The sequence below is a fragment of the Cryptomeria japonica genome, chromosome 1 (assembly GCF_030272615.1).
Source record: "Cryptomeria japonica chromosome 1, Sugi_1.0, whole genome shotgun sequence".
Classification (NCBI taxonomy): Eukaryota; Viridiplantae; Streptophyta; class Pinopsida; order Cupressales; family Cupressaceae; genus Cryptomeria; species Cryptomeria japonica.
Window position 1 is genome coordinate 533,347,662 of NC_081405.1, and position 6,000 is coordinate 533,353,661.

Here is a 6,000-nt window from a genome sequence, read left to right on the forward strand (position 1 = left end):
GATGTTGTTGTTGTTGTCCCTAAGGATTTAATTCATGTTGCTCCTATTTTGTAGCTCCATTCCACTCCTACCAAATGTGCTTCTCATGTTGTTCCTCTCCTGCAGCGTGTTGTTGTTCTACAACAACACTTTGCTAACGCCTTTGTTTGTGTTTGAATGGGGTCCTTCCCACTTGACTCTCCTTTGATGTTCCCAATGGTAGTATAGCTTAGACTATGGTTTGTCGTAGGCGAAAGGGGGTATCTCTCCCCTTCCTTGATTGGGGTTTTGAGTGCTTTTTTGGTTTGACAAGGTTTTCTTTGGCTTGTCCAACTGTGATTTTTGGGGGTTTGCCCCCCTATTTTTTTTTCTCTTTCTTCCTTCGGGCTGTTGTATTAAGGGTCAAAACCCTTGTTCTTGCTTCTTTCTTAATAAAAAGCAATACTTAACATAATCAAATTGTCTACCTAATTTTTTCATTTAAATAATCAGTACAATAATCAAATGATTAAGCTAGACTAATTAAACGAGATGTGACACCTTGCATGGAAAGATTTTAATTAACATAAAAATTTGTGAGGGTTAAGGTGTCATTAACATTGCAAATTCTATGTATACTTGGTGCTTCTAAAACTCTTTGGAGGTGTATTTGGATGCCTAGGGTGTAATTAAATAAATAGTTTATAATTTAGATTCTCCTAAAATCTTAAAAGTAGTCTCATATGCATTAATGAGGGAGGTAGAGTACTACATTGACATTTACATTTGACTTTAGACACAATAAATGCTATTTCCAATTCTAGGCATTAGGATTAAGTGAAAAATCTTGTTATAATAGATGACACTCACATGAGTTGGCTTTCCATATGGACCAATACACATGAGGATTTGAGTTATTGAGGATTTTGTCAAATATGTCTTTTCAATGACATATGTTGTTTGAGGATACATTGATGGAGCCCAACTAATGGCCATATGAAGTCATGATTGTGTTTACTATCCTTGAAATATATTCTCTGTGATGGGCATGGGGTTTTGCATGATGTCATGGTTTTGGTATCTATTATTTTGGTCAACTCATTTGTGGTTTTGTCTCTTGTTTGCCTGTATATTGAAATAATGAGATAGTAGTTTAAGATCATATTTTATATAGGTATAGAGATATTGTTAGAATGTTGCTAGAGTGTCAAGTGAAGTGTGTTGATATTATATCTTGTTTATTGAAGATTAACACACATTTTCTTTCTCTAGTGGAATTTTTATCTGAAAGAGTTTCCCTGTGTAGTTTGGATGTTATGTGTTGCTACTACATGGTTTGTTGATTTTACTTATGGAGTTTATTCCCTAGAGTTTTTTCCTCTTATTTACGAGTGCATTGTACTTGGGAACTTTAGTAGGTTTTGATGATGAGACCTACTTATTTTCCTCACCTAAGGTTGGGGTCCCTTGTGGGGGGTTCAATATCTATTTTTTAGGAGTAGGAGGTCCCATGAAGCCAAAAAAAAAATTGTTATATGATTAATTGGAACCTTTTTTAAAAAAATAGTAGCTCCTACATTTTAGGATTGTAGATTTGAGCATATGGAAAAATCGGGGGTTAGAAATTGCCAAACTAGCTTAGACTTTTTTGCCACTTTTTAATCATCTCAAGTTTTTAATTTTTTACCAATTATTTTATTTATTATCTTATATTTAGTACTTTGTTGAATTGAATCTACTTAATAATAAAATTCATGAGATCGCCATCTTCCATAAATTTTATAGCTCAAACTTTTAAGCTTAAACTACACTACAAAATTCATGGGACCATTCGCTTTAAAATAATCCTAAAAACTCTCAATAGAACCCACTGATTTTTTTATAGAAAAACCCCCCTACATAGGACCCCACCGTGAACTCTACTTAAGGGGGTTGTTGGTGTAAATTAATCACCACCTATTTGGTAAGTGCTTATGTCTATGTGGCAAGTTGGTTAGGTGGAAAGTAGGATATTTCTCCTTTATATACACATCCACTCCTAATGTAATAAATCAATCACTCAATCAATCTTCTAATTTTCCTACAACTTGTGCTCATTTGTTGTTTCCATCTTACCTACTATTGCTAGAAAATTCTATATAGACACCTTTTCTAAAATCTAGTACCATACCATAATCATTGTAGAATTAGCCAATGCCTTTGTTTCTCTTGTTCGTTTCACATACAAAGTTTGTTTGGATTTAAGATATTCTCTTGTGGTTCTACATCTTAATCCCTACATGTTTTTTTTCATCTTCAACTCACTCATTTTCTTCCATTTGTGGAATTTCAATGGATGTTAAGATTTGCATCCCCATGCTTAGTCCTAAATTGTAGTCCTTCAATAGAATCTCAAATCTTCCATTACAATTTCTTATCCTACACCAAATTTATGCATTTCCTCTTTTTTGCCTTCGTCACTTGCTACATCTTCCCAAAACGCTATAAATGCTTTGATTTGACTCCAATAGTCTCAAGAGAATTTTACAACCTAAAAACAATTGTCCACCTCTAGGGCCCAAATTTTCTTGTATTATCAATGGTGGATGATGAAGAGGTCCAATTGGTCATAAATATAAGGGTTCATCTCTAGTTTGTTAATTCACTTCATGAGATCTCCAAGCCACTAATTCTATTGATTCCATGTGATTCCATGTGATTCCACTTGTTTTGCATGCCATATGTGTGACCTCTAATCAAACATTGAATTGTCAGATTTCCTCCCAACAACCTACCTCCTTGCATAATGAATGACACCATTAATGGTCCCTACATGGATGTAGTGAGGGGGGATTTTAAATGCCTCTTTTGTACTTTTGGACCTCTCAAAGACATTATATGTGTACAAAGGCTGGTTGTTGATGTAAAAGACAAAGTTCAAAGTGCATGGCCTTGTGGAGATGATGCAAGTAGATGTGGGTGATTAATGCAATCGTAAAGGACCTTGGTTCTCTCCTCAAGATTGGTTGATGCTACTAAGAGACATATCTTTGTAGGTTTGCAAACATGAAATAAACAGGATGGAAAAAATGTTTTGGAGTTCAAACAAAAGAGAAAGGGTTACAAGTTATGAAGGTTTTCTTTTAACAATGAGTGTAGGGTAATTTTATATTGTAACATTTGGGATTTCTCACAAAGGGTATAATACCACATTATAATCCCAAAGAAATGTTTTTGTGTATATTTGACATCTTTTGAATATATTTTTAAATATTGTATGTAGTTTGGTGAATTTATTGATCTTCTTGGTCATATAAATGTTAATGTGAGTGTAAGTTTTGTCTCGTTTATAAATTGGAAGGCAATAAAAATTTTCCTTATAAATATTTTGCGAGATGCCTTATCAAAATATTACAAGAATTATAGAATTTTTTTATGGATGAAAAAGGTATGTTCAATAATTTCCTTTAACTTCATCTATCTGCTTGTTTAGATATGTAGATCCTATCCACTTGTGGAGTTGAGAGGTATAATCCTTGTTGATACCTTCATTAAGAAATTATAGAACATGTTTTGATCAATGTTCCATTTGGTTTATAAAAACTTGAAATTATTTTTTCTTATTGGACATAGGCACCCATATACTTTGTGCTTAAACTCCCATCTCACCAGAAAATCTAGAACAACTAAAACCAAAATTCTTTTTGTACTATATTGGCCTTATCTTTGCTTTCATGTCTAGATGTGTGTGATATCATCAAGGATTGTCAAAGAAACATCTTTAGATTCTTTACACTGTTGTTCATTTGTTTTATGAAAGTGCAAAATCCTTGTGTTGTGAAACCAACATAATGCACTTAGTGACAAACAAATAGGAATAATATTTGCAATTGATATGTTTTTTGCATGATTTATTTTAATTTTCCATAGTTATTGTTGATTATATCACTTAAAGTAATTTCCCCCTTGGCTTAGTAGAGCCTAAAGTTCAAGAAGATATTACTCACCTTATCACTTAGGAATGACCTTGCTAAAAGGATTTAGAAACCTACAACTTTGAGCACCAACATATTGTATAGAACTATGTGACACAAGTCAATATCCTATGTATTATAAAACATCTTAAAATGATGTTTGGCATACCCACCACCATTATTAGTGGAAATAACTCTAATAGATTTCATCAATTATTTTTTAGTATGTTCTTTGAAGTTCTAAAGTTGCTCAAACACTCTACCTTTTTGTCAAAGGAATTAGACCCATGTGTGCTTGCAAAATCCATCAATAAAAAGTTAGGACATGTTTGGCCTACTAAATGGGACATATGTTTAATGCCTAGATTGATCACTATGAACCAACTCAAGAATTGTACATCTCTGTGCTTTTCCTTTGAACTAAACTCTTTAGGGTGTTTTTTCAAAAACAACCATAGCAAACCTTCCTAGCATAACTATTATAGATAATTATAATTCAAGTGCTCAAACTTCTCACATAAGGTAAGAAGCGTTGTCAAGTATTATCAAGAAGAAAATGTGAGAGGGCATGTAGTTGAGACTAGTAATCAACCTCCCAACCACCACTATAGTATCATTAGGAAACTCTTGTATCACCACTAATGTCGAGAGAAACCAACTCACTTATATTAGCGAGTGATTTAATACATTTATAAGAGATTATTTAAAAAGGAGGGTACAACTAGAATATTATGGAATGTTCCCTCATCCATCTAAATGCACCTTCTCACATATACATACAATTGAAGAATTAGATCATTTGTCAAAATATATGGAATTCATCAAGACTCCAAAGATGATAACTCATTGAGATGAAGCAATGTAGTGTTGAGCATCAGAGTCATGTATCCACGCCTTGGAGGATTCAAAGCTATAATAATCACCTTTGCCTTTAATCTTAGACTTTGATTTAGAAGGATCCAAAATTAGAGAAGGAATTTGAGAGGCTAATGTTCTTGTAGAGAATGTTTGTTAGATTATTTGTGTACATGTTCATGCACTTGTGTTCATCATTAACAAATTGTGTAAATATGAACATTTGGTATTCCCTTTCTTCTAATTGTTTTTGATTAAGTAACAAACTAAAATGTTGAAATCTTTACAACAAAAGCCTTAGTGTTAGAGTTACACAAACCATTAACATACCATTCACAACACATGAGAATAACTAGAAACAATCCACTTCAATAATGGGTTGAACTTCCACCCACAACATTAGTGTGAGTTTGGGAATAGTAGGAAAAAAGACCTTTCCTTTGTCAATAAAAAATAGTTCAAGCAATACTATCATCCATAATCCCATTACAAGGGGAAGCCAGAGAGGAAATCTCCATGAAGGTTCTATCAACACATGAAGAGGGGGCAAAAGGACAATGAGGTGAAAGGAAACAATCCAACTCGCGAGGTTAGAGCTGAACAACAGGTTGCACACACAGAGCAAGAGGAAATCCAATTTCACAAGGAACGATAAGATTGCCCCAAAAGAAAGATGTTCATTTTTATCTTTGGAGTTATCTTTATCCTAGGAGAATACATAAAATGAAGAAATCAAAGACTAGATAGTCAAGTGATTACCTTTAGCATTCTTCCACTAAGTAGCAATACCTTTGTGGCACAAGAGAGAACAATTCATTGCTAAGTGACTTGATGAAAAGTAATGGTGACATTGGAAAGGAAGGCCCTTGTAATCAAGTGGTTAAGTCTACAACCTATCCCAACCATCAAAACCACATCCCTGTGAAGAGGCTTGGATATGTAAATATCTACCAAAATGCAACCAAAACTAGAGTGTCCCATGAAGGAGCTAGAACCATCCATCTTCAGGAAGTGACTGATAAAATTTCCAATGGCCTCATAACAAGAAACCTCCCAAACTTGAAGGAAAACATGAGTAAGTCTATCTTACACTAGGAACACATTAAGTGGTTCAATTAGGGGTTTGAAGGAGGATGTCCAAGGTTTGAACAAAAGGGAGTGATCTCCCCAAGCCTATAAATGACCCAACACCAAATTCCTCTCCTTGCAAGAGGCAAATGAAGCAATGAAAAAA